At 47.7% G+C, this 15,686-nt stretch overlaps 1 protein-coding gene across 1 annotated transcript in view; it reads right to left on the bottom strand.

Moving 5' to 3' along the window:
• The window catches only part of GSN (gelsolin), a 64,755-nt gene extending 51,818 nt beyond the window's left edge, over positions 1 to 12,937 (bottom strand). The window contains exon 1 of the mRNA XM_053563990.1: positions 12,869 to 12,937. The gene's annotated coding sequence lies outside the window, so the exon portion shown is untranslated. The remainder of the gene's footprint in view (positions 1 to 12,868) is intronic.
• Positions 12,938 to 15,686: the final 2,749 nt, after the last annotated feature.

Raw genomic sequence — 15,686 nt, forward strand, 5'->3', positions numbered from 1 at the left:
AGGGCAAGCATCATTCCAGATATCATGACTCTATTAATTTAATCTAAAATCTCCTTAGCATTTAGGGCAGCCCTACTGCACGGCCCAATTTTTGAGGTTTATAGTCAAATCCAGAGCTGTGGTTCAGGACTCTGGTGCTAGACAAACTTGTCCTGCACTGAATCACCTGTGTAACTTGAGCTAGCAACATCACCTGAGGCTCAGTTTCCTTCTCTGTTCAAGGAGGATAATGTTATTATATTATCATAGAACATACATGAGATAAAGCATGTCAAGGGTTGTTCTCACGATGCATGTGTTATTCGAATTTTTCACTCTAGTTATTTATTTTTTATTTTTTTGAGACAGAGTCTCACTCTGTCACCTAGGTAGAATGTTGTAGCATTATCATAGCTCACGGCAACCTCAAACTCTGGCTCAGGCAAACCTCCTACCTCAGCCTCCTGAGTAGCGAGGATTACAGGTGCCTGCCACAACGCCTGGCTAGTTTTTTAATTTTTAATAGAGACGGGATCTCACTCTTGCTCAGGCTGGTCTTGAACTCCTAAGCTAAAGTAATCCACCCAACAGGGCCTCTCAGAGTGCTAGGATATAGGTGTGAGCCACCACACCTGACCACTCTGATTATCAATAACTAAATTTCTAAGTCTTTCTTAGAAAATGTATCTTTCTCATCCTACATGTGCGGTTTGGGAATCCAAGCTGTGACATGTCACATTCTCACCTCTACGCCTAAGCCTTGCTCTTATTATTCTACTGCTGTATAACTGAGCAAGGCTGCATCATCTGTGTCTGCTGACAGGACTTTCTCTCCTTGGGGACAGGGTTCTGTATGTTCCACCTCTGAAGCTTTGGCACAGCACGTGTCCTGGCAAACAGCAGGATCAGTGGGGATTTGCTGTGAGAGAATGAAGGCCCATCCTACATAAGCTCCATCGTGAGTGAAGCAGTTCAGCCCTCCTGTCTTGCAGAGGCAACCCCTTCCTCATTATCCAGAGTTCCAGTCATCTGCACGCAAGGGGAAGCTGAGCAAACTGGTTCCTGCCCACGCTGGAACATCTGTCTGCCCAAACCAGCTTCTCCACCCAAGGGCAGAGTCCAGGATCCCGAATGCAGCAGAGCCGTGTAGGCTCCTGGGATTAAGACACAAACAAGCCCTGTTCTCAGACTGACAGTGGATGATATAGAGGCTCCTGATGACTTCTGTATTGGGAGTGACATGGTACCTAGCAGCAGAGCTGGAGTCATGGTACCCACAACCAGAGAGGTGGGAGGTCAGACACTTATTTGGACCCCAGAACCTGGTGTTAAATGGCACTTCTGTGGGCCCTTCCCAAACTGTCCTGCAGAAACTTCTTAGTTCCAAGGGACAGATCAAAGCAGAGTTGGGTTTTGTTGTTCTGGCAAATGACTAATGACTTCCCACAGTCGGCTAACTCTGTATGAGGACGAGCCTTTCAACTCTAGCCCCTTTCTCTTCTACACATCCCAAATTACACTGTCAGCCTCACTTGTGGTGCCGCATCGTTCCCAAGTGCAACCTGCTCCCCTCCCACTCCCCCACTGCTCCCTCTCAGCAAACAGCATCACCATCCACTATGCACCATGCACATCCACACAACAAACCAGGCCAGACACCAGGGCATCACCTTCCTCACTCCACCCCGGACTCTGTCACTCTCACCTGCAACAAGGCACACCATCCTGCAGTTCAACCCCTGCCTGTCTCCAGAATGTACCCTCTTCTCCCCTCCCTACTGCCACATCTTGGTCCACAGCAGCGTGACCTCTGAGCTGGGTGACTGCAGAAGCTTCCTAACGGGTTCTCCTGCATCCTTTCTCTGCCCTACTGTGCAACCTCTTCAGAGTAAGCCCAGACCAGGTCCCTGCTCTGCTCAGCCTCTGCATGGCCACCCCAGGGCCACAGGTAAAGTATGAGATCCTTAACAAAGTTTCAACGTCCTTCATGATCTGCCTCCCTCAACTTCTTGAGCCTCAGCTCTCATCTCTTCCTGTCTTCCACCCACCCACTGGGCTCTAGCCAAACACCACTGCATGCTCTGTTCCCAAAGTCCTCCAGGTAATCTCCGCACAGACACTTTCCACTGAGTCCCCACAGCAAAGCAAGGACACACACTCAGAGAGGTGAAGTAATATGCTTTAGGGTCACACAGCTAAGATGTCTGGGCATCTCCCACATAGTCAGGCTGCTTCCCCAGGGTCTTAGGGAAGACCTATTCTATTGTATGCCACATTCCATTGTAATAGTCTATTTCCAGGTCAGCCTCCCTCATTAGACTAAGATCTGCTCCCACGTATCCCAGAGCCTAGCCTTGCACTGGGATCACCACAGCTCAGGATTCGCCAGAGGAATCACGAGTGAATTACATGCTTGCATGCGTGCGTGACACATATGCACACACGTCCCACAGAGCCGGCTAAGAGTACAGATGCTGCCATCTATGGGCAAGAAAAGCATTACATTCTTTCCAAGATTTGGGTATCAGGAGCCTCAAGAGTTTTCAAACTCGGATGGGTTTAGAATTCACCCCAGTTAACTCCAAGTTGGTCTGTTTTCCATTTTGGACCTTAAGGCTGCAGCAGCTTAAAAACAAGGTCCGCAAAACACCGCCCACATGCTCCAGATGGAGTCAGAGAGAGAGAAGTTTCATTCCAGCACTCATCATCCCAGCCCAGGGCTCTCACTTGGTGCCTGTTTGCTAAATTATATGTTACAGGACAGGAAGAGGAGGCCCCTTCTAATAGAGTTGTGGAAAGGCTAGCCTTTGGCTATGGAACTTGCTGCAAGTGAAAGTGTGGGAGCCACCCTGGAACCCCACCTATCTAGGTGGCTGAAAAGGAACTTTGTGCTTTGGGGGCAGGGCGGAGAAACGTGACATCTTAATGTTATCAGGGCTCAAATGGCCACCCCCCAAAATAATAATTATCATTTTTTACTCACCTTCCAAGTGTTAAATTCTACAGGCATCATACTCATCCTCACTACAACTCTGCCAGGCCAGTATCATGGTCCCCGTTTTGCAAAGCAAGGACATGAGCTCAGAGAGGGGAAGTAATGTGCTCAGGGTCACACACCTAAGATGTGTGGCCATTTTCCACCAACTCAGGCTGCTTCCCCTATGTCTTGGTGTTATTAAATTTCAAGCTTTAAGACTAGGCCTCTTACTCACTAGAGAAAAATGCAGTTTTGGTTATTCCTGACCAAGGGTCAGCAAATTTTTTCTGTAAAGGACCAGACAGTAAATATTCCAGGCTTTGCAGGCCACATACCCTCTCTGTAGCCTATTCTTCCTTGGGATTTTTTTTTTTTTTTGGTTCTTTTAATGTTTTTGGTATGTGTGTGTTTTTGTTTTTGTTTGTTTTGGTTTGGAGATAGGTAGGGTCTTGCCCCACTGCCCGGGCTACAGTACAATGGCATTATCATGGCTCACTGTAACTTCAAATTCCTAGGTTCAGGAGAGGGGATCCCCTCACCTCAACCTCCCAAAGTGCTAGGATTGCAAGCTCGGTGCCTGTAGCACAGTGGTTATGGCACCAGCCATATACACCAAGGGTAGCGGGTTCAAACCTGGCACAGGCTAGCTAAACAACAATGACAACTGCAACAAAAAATAGCTGGGCGTTGTGGCGGGTGCCTGTAGTCCCAGCTACTTGGGAGGCTGAGGCAAGAGAATCGCTTAAGCCCAAGACTCTGAGGTTGCTGTGAGTTGTGACGCCACAGCACTCTACCGAGGGCAACATAATGAAACTCTGTCTCAAAAAAGAAAAACTGCTAGGATTGCTAATACAGATGTGAGCCAGTGCACCTGGCCTTGTTTTTGTTTTAATAACCATTTAAATATAAAAGCCATTCTTTGCTCACAGGCGAATAGAAACAGGCAGGGCCTCCCCATCTATTTGCATCCGTAGAGAATAACCCTTGTAATCTAAAGTATAAAAACTTCTGGTGGAAACATTTATCCAAGTGAAATGCTAGATTCTTCAGCTGTATTTCTCCCCCTTCAGATAGCTTCCCACTGAGTCACTCTCTCCTAAAGAAGGGCCCGACCTTGTTCCAGAATTAGGCAGCGAAGTATTTCAAGAACTATTCAGATTCTAAAAACTCATAGTTATGGACCAAATAAATAAGTCAGATATTAAAGATATGACATTAGAAAAAGAGGCCAGGCGTGGTGGCTCATGCCTGTAATCCCAGCACTTTGGAGGCCGAAGTCGGCGGATCGCCTGAGCTCATGAGTTCGAGACCAGCCTGAGCTAGAGTGAGATCCCATCTCTTAAAAAAAAAAAAAAAAATAGCCGGGCATTGTGGTGAGTGCCTGCAGTCCCAGCTACTTGGGAGGCTGAGGCAAGAGAATCGCTTGAGCCCAAGAGTTAGAGGGCTGTGAGCTGTGATGCCAGAGCACTCTATCAGGGGGAACAAAGTGAGACTCTGTCTCAAAAAAAAAAAAAAAAAAAAGACATTAAATAAAGATCTGGGCCAGGCACAGTGGCTCATGCCTATAATCCCAGCACTTCGAGAAGCCAAGGTGGGATCAAGTCCAGGGTTTGATCACTTGATCAAGATCACTTGAGCCCAGGAGTTCAAGGTTACAGTGAGCTATGGTGGAGCCACTGCACTCTAGCCTACGTGAGAGAGTGAGAGCTGGTTTTGAAAAAAATAAAGTAAAATAAAAGATAAAAAACAAAAAAAACTTCTGGGCTACAGACTGGACCTTGTTACTATTACTGGCTCTTCAGCCTTGAACACGCATTTACCTCTTAACTCTCTTATCTCTTAAGTATCAGTTCTAAATGCATAACAGATTGATTTTGAATTTTACAACTCAAAGCATGATTCCTGGGCCAGAAACACTGACAGCTCAAGGGAAATGCAGAGTCTCAGGCCTCATCCTAGGCCTCCTGAGCCAGAATTTGCAATTTCACAAAATCCTTAGGCAATTTGTGTGCACAGTAAGTTTGAAATGCCCTAGAACATTTTTCATGTCATAGTATTAAGTCTCTGACCTAACACCTACACCAGAGACCTCATAAAGCACTCTACTCCACGACCAACTGACACATATGACCTACCATCGTATCTTAAAATAAAACAAGAGGAGACCTGGGGGAAGAGAAGAAGATGCCATTCCCCATTTCACAGACTAGGGGAGGAATAAGTTAGGAAGGGAAATTGACTTACCTAAGACCACACAGCCAAGACATGGGGGTATATCATGGTCAAGTCTCTTAATCTTCCCAGACCTTAGGTTTAATAATAACTGAAATAACTTGGTTTAGAAGAGTACTTTTGAAATCTCACAAGAGGTGACGTAGCAATCAGAGGGTTTGCTGTGAACTCAAGGAATTCACTTGTTGTCTCTGGGTATGACTATCCCTGGCCGTGAAGGGAGGAGGTGGGGTTGGATTATTCCCCAGGTCCTGCTGTGAAAGTCAGAGGCTGGAAACTTTGTTCTGAGGTGGGGAAGCAGTCAGGAGAGGCACCCTCTGCTGAGGGTCACCTTAGTCACACCAAAGTCTCTGAGACTGGGAACACAGAGCCAAGTCCTTCAGTCCTAAATGTGGAGGCAGGAGTGACCCAGCATGATCACCAGCCACACACCCCCTTGGGGTCACCTCATCTAGTCACCGTGGGCTGGCAGGGATGCTTAGAAGGTAGTCCATTTTATGGGTGAACAAACTGAGGCCTTGAGAGGGACCAGAGCTTTTTACCAAAGCAAAGACTCTTTCCCTTCTGTTGAAAATGATGCAGGTATAGCCCATATTAAGGCTCATGCCTATAATCCTAACACTCTGGGAGGCCAGGTGGGAGGATTGCTTGACCTCAAGAGTTTGAGGACAGCCTGAGCAAGAACTAGACCCTGTCTCTACTAAAAATAGAAAACTAACCGGGTGCTGTGGGAGGCACCTATAGTCCAGCTACTTGGGAGGCTGAGGCAAGAGGATTGTTTGAGCCCAAGAGTTTGACGTTACTGTGAGCTATGATGATGGCATGGCAGGGTCTGGCAGAGTTTCCCAGGATGACAGAGTGAGATCCTGTCTCAAAGAAAAAAAAAAAGAAAGAAAGAAAAGAAAACCCAACATATGAACAGTGCAAATAATTGATTTAGGGAATGCTCATTCTCCTCACAAATAGTGTGTTCTGTTTCACAAACAGATTCATTACAAAAAGCACTTGTCATGGATTTGATGGTAAGGCCCCTGGTATGAGGCTTTTCACACTTGAATTTTCACAGGGATCTTGTGAAATAAAGATTCACTTCAGTGGGCCTGAACACTCTACAGGCAGAGCGTAGGGTGCCAGACAAAATGGAGAATGCCAGTTAAACTTAAATTTCAGATAAATAATGAAAGTTTTTGGTGTAAGTATGTCCCAAGTATTCCAGGGGACATACAGATACTAAGCAATTACTTATTATTTATCTGAAATTCGAGTTTAACAGGTATCCTGTTTTTTTTTTTATTTGCTAAATATGGCAACCCTAAAGGCAGAGCCTGACATTTCTAAAATGCTCCCACACAAAGCCCTAATACATTTAAAATGCAATTTAAATCTGTAAAAAATGAATTTTATGCAACCACGAATGTTTATGGTCTTTTTAAAAGACCACTGAAAAGGCTAGGCAGGCAGCTCCCTCCTTCTAAAGAGTGTAGAAAGAAGGCAGCCATTGGAACCCCAATCATGCCTTCTAAGAGAAAAAGAGATGCCCTGGGAAGAGGGGCAGTGTGTGTGGGGAGGGTACCAGGCTAGTCCACAAAAGAAGCCTGTTCAATTGGACTACCACTTCCTGAACTGAGGCTCAGAAGGCAAGAACACACGGCCAGCTCCTCTCTGGGTCCATAACATGGGAACGATCTGTCCCTACCTGCTTCCTTCCCAGGGCAATTGGGAGATGGGTGATTTGCTCCAGGTTTTATGGCAAGTACAGAACATAAACTGAAAGGAACAGATAACCAAGTTATCTGATTCTTTATCCTGGGATCTTAACTTGTTAGCCTTTATCGCTGCTGAACTGTGCAGATATCTTTTTGCTAAATGAATGAATGAATAGGACAGCTGTACTTTTTACAACCAGCTTCAGATGTTCCTTCAAGAATACTGCCACCTTCATATATAGTTGGTAGGAATGAGGACTACTGTAACCCTTCTGGGCAGCAATTTGGCAAAATGTAGCATGACAAAGATTCTTTGCTTGGCCAGACTTTAGTCAAGCTTCTGAACCTCTTTCTAGACCCAACTGTACACTTCCTTGTAAAATTCAGTTTCAACAAAAGGATCCTGCTAACTCAGTTTAGCCAGAACAGCTCCTCCCACCCTTAATATGTGATCATCCTGGATATCTGATCAGGTTCCTCATCCTTCACCATCCCCCCAGATGACGTCTCACCACCCCAGCCTGTTTTCAGCAAGAACTCAGCTAGGTCGGTTTAGCCAGAATTCCCTTTACCCCCAATATTTCATCTTAGTAATTTTCCATCCACTGACCCCTATGCTGTTCCTTGGGTATAAATGTCCACTTGCCCATGTTGTATTTGGAGTTGAGCCCAACTTCTCTCTCCCACTGCAAGACACCAATGCAGGGCTTCCTACACCTATTACTATGGTCTTGAATAAAGTCTTCTTATCAAGCTTTAACAAGTATTATTGAATAATTTTTTTAACAAGCAGAAGCCATAAAATGGTGTCATTTCTGACCCAGGAACTCCATGTTTAGGGCCGTCTTCCAGGAAATAATGAGAAAAGAACACAAAAAATTATGGACTAGGACGTTCTTTGGGGTATTATTTATAAACAGCCTAACTACTTCGTAAAAGAGGGTTGTTAAGTGAACGTATGGATATGGACACCGAAGACAGAAAAATAGAGAGTGATGAAAAAATCAGGTTAGCATATGTCACTTTCATAAAAGAAAGTAAAACATATTTTTTTGTTTGTTTGTTTTTTTGTTTTTTTGTAGAGACAGGGTCTCACTTTATGGCCCTCGGTAGAGTGCCGTGGCCTCACACAGCTCACAGCAACCTCCAACTCCTGGGCTTAAGCGATTCTCCTGCCTCAGCCTCCCGAGCAGCTGGGACTACAGGCGCCCACCACAGTAAAACATATTTTTTACAAATCAAATGCTTTATTTCGCTTTTTTAATCCCATGGCCTACTGCAGGAAAAGATTTTAACTAGAATAAACATACATTTATCTACTTAAAGAATAGTATACTTTTAAAACTCTTTAACAATTAACTTTAAAAAGAGTCCTTAATAAATATGAGAAAATATTTGTTACAATGTTGAAGAAAAACAAAAAGTATGAATAGAAAATTATAAATTCAGGATGACTGTAATTACGAGGGGGTAAAAAAATGCACTGAAAGTACGGAAGGAAATGTGCCCACATGTTTAGCAGTGATTACTCTGGTCAGTTATGCACAGTACTTTTTTTTTATACTTTTTTTATTTCCTAAATTTTCTTTCAATGGGTAATAGATCTAAGGTTTTTGCTTTTTTAAAGGGCCTTGGAGGAGGGGAGAAAAAGTACACATGCCACACACCACTAAGACACACCCCAAAATTTAACTACTATTTACTGAGTACAAACCAAGAGCCCAGCCACAGCCTCTGTGGCAGGGAATTTAAAGAGCAAGTCCTGCCCTAAAGGCTCACATATACAGATATCCTTTGCGAGGCAAATAAGTCCAACCCAGATGATATTCTAGTTGAGGTTGGAAAGTAGCAAGGCTGTTTGCTTAACCAGTTCAGCAAAGTAAATGAATCCATTGCCACTGGCGTGACTCTTTCATCAGAGTTCCCTGGGAAGCTTGGTGGCTCAAACCCTTTTGGGATGCCTCTTGGGAAGAATGGATTTCAGAGATAATTTATAGTCCAAGAAGAAAACTGTTCTCATCCCTTAAACTAAGCATTGAATACAAGAAGTACAGAGGCTCTCAGTGAAGCAAAAGAAGCAAGGCACCAGGGAGGAACAGGAAGAAAGCAATCTGACTGGCCATGCTACCCCTGGGGACTGCTAGGCAAGGGAGCTCAGGTCTCCAGGCCTTGGTGTGCTCATCTGGTAAAATGGGTCCCATAATGACAACTCCAGGGCAACACGGAGACTCAAAGAAGAGAAAGTCATTCATCTCATTTCTTTAGGCTGAGCCTCAGTTTCCTCACCTATAAAACAGAGTCAATATCTCCTCCCTCATAGGATTAAAAGATTAAACAAGACAGTGAAAGCAAAAGGTGAACACACAGAGTGAGTGTGCCGTGTAACGTACAGGCCATTATTATGCTTGCTTGTAGAATATGGAATAGGATACAGAAATGAATCCTAGGCCTCAACTTGCTTATCTGCAAAATGGGATGACCACTTCAGTTTGAAAAGATCAAATTTAAGAACAGTAGCTGAATCACCAGCTTCACTGCTATGGGCTCACTCTGCGACTCCCATATGCAGGTCCTAAGTTCATGTGCCGGGCACAAAGCCCTCTGACAGAGCTGGGAAAACCTGACATTATGCTGTCCACCCATAGCGTAGAGCAGACGATGGGGCCCGCAGAAAGGCAAGTCACTTTGTCAGTGGCAAAGCCAGGACCCTTCACTTCCCCAGCCTTGCCCACCATACCTTCTGCTTTTCCCTGCCCTATCCTTCAATTGCTGATGTGGTCCCATACAGGGCCGGGAAGAGCCCACAAGTGGCAGGGGAGGAAAGGCGGGGGAGGCTGGCCGGCAGCAGGAACTGAGACTGCCTGTGGTCTCTAACTTCACTAACCACATCAGGCTGAAATATGACACATGCTCACTCAATTGAAAGGGAGGAGATATTTTTACTTAACATCCCCAGGCTGCCTAAACACTGGTCTCTACCTTTCCCTCCCCCACCCCAAATGCCTAATTCTCAGGATCTTCTTTTCCGTTTCTCCTGGCATTTTTCAGGGAATAACTATGGAATAGGGGGTTACCGGCCTTTCCTGGCTTCCCCAAATAGATGTCCAGAGCATGGGCTCATTTGGTGAAAAGGAGGTGCCAGTCCTGGCTGGGCTCCCAATTCACCAAATGACCTTGCTGGGCAAGTCTTGTGTGGTCTTAAAGCTTTAATCCCTGAAATGGAGAGGAAACTGACTTACACTCAGCTGTGGATGGTATAGGAAACTCTGAGTTTACAAACAGCCTGGTAGGCTCCTCCAGGACTCTCTGCTACAGGGCTGAGCTCCCCAAACTGTGCACACTGACTCCTGTCCCTCATAACAGCCAAAGCAAAACTCCCCCACCAGCTCTCATAATGTCAGAACTAGACAGAACTTTCAGGAGAATCTTTAGTGCAGTAATTAAGGGCTACACGGCTCTGTGGTCAGACCTCCAAAATCCTAGCACCATCACCTAATAGTTACACAACTCGAGGCACATTATTTAGCCTCTAAGCCTTCGTTTCCTCATCTGTAAAAGAAGAGAATAGTATCTACCTCAGAGGCATGGTTGTAAGTAGTCAAATACTTAATGTTCCAGTGTTTGGTGTATTAAAAAGCAGCTTTTTGTTATTATCTTGCAGACCGTTATACAAATGAGGAAACTGAGGCCCAGAGAGACAAGACTTGCCCAGGATCACTCAGAAGAACCAAAACGGCAGCTCTACTAAGTCAATGCTTCTAACTTCTCTCACACCTGTGGTCCCTACTAAGCAACTATACACCCTTAGAAACATAGGCTAGAAAAGTTTTCTTACAGAAAACCAGAGACCAAAACATCAGCCACACACTACAGACCAAATGGAAATCACCTCTACTCCTAAAACCTCTGATGAAAAGACTCAAACTATCTACATGGAGAGGGAAGAAGTGAGCTGGCACTAAGAGAAGCAAAGGTGTCTGTCCAATGAACAGCTCTCACTTGTAACAGTTTGGGAGAAACACACACCTGCCTTTTTTTTTTTTTATTTGAGACAGAGTCTCAAGCTATCAAAGTGCCATGGCGTCACAGCTCACAACCTCTAACTCTTGGGCTTAAGCGATTCTCTTGCCTCAGCCTCCTGGGTAACTGGGAGTACAGGCGCCCGCCACAACGCCCAGCTATTTTTGTTGCAGTTGCCACTGCTGTTTTAGCTGGCCAGGGCCGGGTACAAATCTGCCACCCTCGGTGTATGGGGCTGGTGCTCTACCCACTGAGCCACAGGCACCACCCCGCACCCGGCTATTTAACAGTGGCAACCTCTGGGGCAAGGGGAGGGTTAGAAGAGTTGAAGGCTCTTTTTTATTTTTGAAGCCTTAACAATATTTTGTTTTATTTTAAAAGTAATAAAGAAGAAAAAAATAACTCTGAAAAACCTAGACTTGCTGCAATAATAATGTAGGCTTATCCTGCTTTTATTTATGTATTTATTTATTTATTGAGACAGAGCCTCAAGCTATCGCCCTGGGTAGAGTGCCAGGTCGCCCCAGCTCACAGCAACCTCAAACTCCTGGGCTTAAGCAATTCTCTTGCCTCAGCCTCCCAAATAGGTGGGACTACAGGTGCCTGCCACAACGCCCAGCTATTTTTTGGTGGTACCCTGTTTTCCCGAAAATAAGACCTACTTACAGGAAAGATAAGACGTCCCCTGAAAATAAGACCTAGCGCATCTTTGGGAGCACACCTCAAAATAAGTTGTCATTGTTTGATAGGCCCAGGCTGGATTCGAACCCGCCAGCTCTGGTGTATGTGGCTGGCGCCTTAGCCGCTTGAGCTACAGCTGGCACCCTTATCTTGCTTTTAGATGAAATTTATAGCAAGTTCTGAAACCTTCAGACAGGCTTCCAGAATTAGCCACTCTCATCTACCCCAGTTCAGACCTGCACTCTATTTCACATGAACCATACAAAGGCCTTCTCACAGGCCCCCTGCTTCTGAATCACCCCCTTCCAAACCATCCCCCGTACCAGCCACCTGATTCAGAAGAGTTTTTATCACTTCTCTGGTCAAAAACCATTGTCAGCTCCTCATTGCCTTCAGGATGAAGTCCAAACTCTCAACTTACATACAGTCTAGTTCCACCTTCATTCACAATCTCAACTCCCACTACTCCACCCTTCCCCAATTCTCCACTCTAGCTAGCTGTGTGGATTGCTCAGAAAACCTCAGTGCCTTTGCACAAGCTGGTTCCTGCTTTTTAGAATGGCTTTCCTCTGCTTCTCCTGGTAAAATAAACTATTACTCATTTCTAAGGCCTGGCTCATTTCTAAGGCCTCTCTCTTTGTGAGAATTAGCCACTCCTCTTATGGGCTAAAGTAATTTGGTATGGAACGGATCTGTCAACCATTTCAACCACACTTCAGTGGGAAGCATCTTGAGGACAGACAGCTCTGTCCTTCTCCTCTTGTGTCCCTCACAGGGCAAGGCAGAGAACACAGGCCCAGAGGCCTGGGAATCAAAGGAGGAGGGAAGGAAGAAAATGATCCCACCCCTCCTGGGAGCAGCCTGCTTTCCGGATCATGTTGGTTCCTAATAAAAAGTCTACGGAAAATTCTTAAGTGAAATTCCCTTCCCTGATTCACACAGCAACCCTTTTTGCTACTGTGCCAACCCAAGCTCCCAAGGCTGTTTACAATTTTCCTGGCATTTATAAATAGTGAGGCCCCAGAAAGAAAAAAAAGGAATTTCAAAGGAGCTGAAAGCCAGTTGTTCCCCTCCCATTCTTCCTCCTCTAGTCCAAGCATCTTCCTCTTAATATCCCCAAGAAACACTAACACCCCCAAATGTGTACGTGGGGGCAGAGGGTTCTTGGCCCTTTAGCGAGTGGAACACCTAAGAAAGAGGCTAAAGTCTCACCAGAAGAAGCAAGCAGCACAGGGCAGACGAGAATTGGGTCCCAGCCCCTGAGCCTGCTCACCGTGTGACTATGGGCCAGTCCAAGCTCTCTGGGCCCTTGAGTTTTCTCAACTGTGTCCAGGGAATGGGATGAGACTCCAGCAAACTGTGGTCACTGCGCAGTGCAGAGCAGCGAGAGGTCCTGGGAGAACAGGACATGCAGGATTAAGTCCCCAGAGGCCAGACAAAAGCTAGAGGCACCTCCCCAGAAGTCCCACCTCCTACAGAGCCAGCTTTACCCTCGAGGCAGCCAGCAATGAGTTCGGGGTGTTTTAAAGATGCCCTCTCTGCTCTGAGGATGGCATGAGGCCTCCATGAAGGCCTGGATGTCTGGGTAGATGAAGAGCCACAAGGGAAGCCACAGTCGTCCTGCCCACCCACACCCCAGCACCCAGACTTCCAAGGAAAGACTGGGGCTCCCCCGTGGGCACCGCCCAGAGCAGCCAGCCTGCACTGGACCAGAGGGAAGTCACCCTAATCAGCGGTGGGAGGGATGGAGCCAACAAACGATGGGGGCCCAGGAGAAGGGGGTTCTCATCACTGTCCTCAACTCTGAAAGAAGTTTCCGTGTGAGTCAGAGAAGGGAACACACACCCAGGGCCGGGGAAAGAGACAGCACCCACAGGTAGCAGACGCAAGCAGATTGCAAACAGTACAAGGAAGAACTTTCTAACAGTCGGGAACCCAGAAAGAGGAAGGAGTTGGAGGAGTGAGCAGGCGAAGGTATTACCCAGGAGTCAGGGATCCGCCAAGCAGACCCCCTCCGAGCCACCACTAAGACCGCGGGCGGGAGGCCGCCTGGACGCCCGGCTCAGACAAGCCGGGGGCGAGGGTGACCCGGGGTCCAGTCCCCCGCCCTGGGGTCCGGGGTAAGGTTATTAGGTGGCGAGCTTGCAGCACAGCGGGGCCAGCGGGTGGAGGCCTGGCCCCTTCCTCGCCTGCCCCAGCCCCGAACCACACTCAGTGGTCCCCTGGAAGAAAGGCGAGGTGGGCGAGCAAGCCCTTCTCCCGCGATGTCCCCGAGACCGGGACGGGCTCGGAGGATCCCTAGACACCCGGGCTCGGGGCGCCCCCTCCCCTACCTGCTGCTGCGGCGCTGGCGACGGCGGCTGCAGGTCCAGCTGCGCTCAGCTGGTTCCGGCGGCGGGGCGGGGGTGCGGCGGGGCGAGCGGCCGGGTGGGCAGGGGCGCGCCGGGGCGGGGCGGGAGGCCTGGTGGGCGGGGCTAGGGCGGGAGCCGCCCTCGGGGCGGGGCGGGGCGGCCGGGCCGTGGTCGCCGGGGAGAGCCAGCCCCGCCCGGGAGCCCGGCTCCAGGCTGGAATTGGTGCAGGGCAGCCCCTGGCAGGAAAGCATCAACTCCCCTGCTGTACCCAGGAGGAAACTGAGGCCCGGAGCACGGAGAGGAGATCTGTAGGGGCTTAGGGGAGCTCCGGGCTCCGGTGAGGCTGCAGCCAGGACCGGCCGAGGCAGGTTTCAGGTCGGATCAGGACGGACTGCAGGAGGCAAAGCCCCAGCGGAGCAAAGTGGGCTTCCTGCAAAGCCGGGCGATGGCAGCAGCCACCGGGGGAATAAAGGAGAAGGACGATCCCAACTTCATTCGGAATGAAGAGGCAAGAAATGTCGCACAAGTGCGTCCCTGTCCTTACATGGGAACACTGCTCAGGGGCTGTGGAGGCAGAAGGCCCAGGTTGGAATCCCTGACACTCCTCCCATAGCTTTGCTCGAGTGACATCACATGTCTGTCTCAGCCTCCTAGTATGTTGGGGAGACTGAGTGCAAGAAAAACCCAACACAGTGGCAAGGTCTGTAGGTTCTGCAAAAATGGATGTTCTTGTTAGTGTAGTGGCAGATATTAATTTAGAAGATTAAGAAAATACACACTGGTCAGAATGATAAGTGCAAGGTAACATTTAAACAATATTTTATTTATCTCATCAGCATGCTTTTGAGAAATAGACATTTGGGCATGGGAGAGCCTCCCAGCTGTCCTGGTGCAAACGTGGCTTCCCAAGCCTTTGGCAGTTGCTCTGTAACTCCCGTTTGGGAGGATTCATACATGAGGAACTGGACCAGATGACCAAGATGTCCATTTCCAGCCTAGGTCCTGGCAGCAGCCCCATGTTCTGCTAGGGTAAAGCGCCCTCTCCAACTGCTGGGTGCTGGGGATCACAGGAGGAAAAGCTGGTATTGTTTAAGTAGCAGAGAAGCCAAGAGCATGGCACCCACTTCCTGATTTTTCCCTTGAGTAGCAGCCAGGGAAGCCACAGAGCCTGGGGAATCCCACCCTGGCTCTTCCTCTTGTTCCTCTCTCTCTTTGTACAGCATCAGTGATCCCAGGAACCATTTCTCAAATGATTCATGCCATGCTCTGGGCTTCCCATATGTTGCCAACATTCACTCTCACCTCCCTACTCCACCTCCCAAGGTAGATAGCACCATGTACATTTTCCAGACAAGACCATGGAGGTCACCTAAGTGATGCTGTATGGTCTGGTCCTTTATGCCTGAGTCTCAGCCTCAGCTCTGCCACACTTCCTGGCTTGGGAAACTCTGCCCAGTTTCACTTTCTTTGTCCACCCCTTACCCCTCTGTCTGCCACTCTCTGCTTTTTTTCCAGAGGCTGTCTGCGGCCCACCACAGGGCCAGTGGGGAGAAAGGCAGAAACACAGGCTACTTGGCTCCAAGCTCTTTGATTATAAGCCCCAGCATACAAATGCCCTGGAATTATCTAACATGTCATTTCCAACCCCAGCAACTTCTCTCAGGCACAGGGAGGTGGACCTCTGAATCTGTGTCTCCACAGAACAGAAGAATGGCATATCAAGACGGAGAAAACATTGAA

This window comes from Nycticebus coucang, chromosome 2 (assembly GCF_027406575.1).
Source record: "Nycticebus coucang isolate mNycCou1 chromosome 2, mNycCou1.pri, whole genome shotgun sequence".
NCBI lineage: Eukaryota > Metazoa > Chordata > Mammalia > Primates > Lorisidae > Nycticebus > Nycticebus coucang.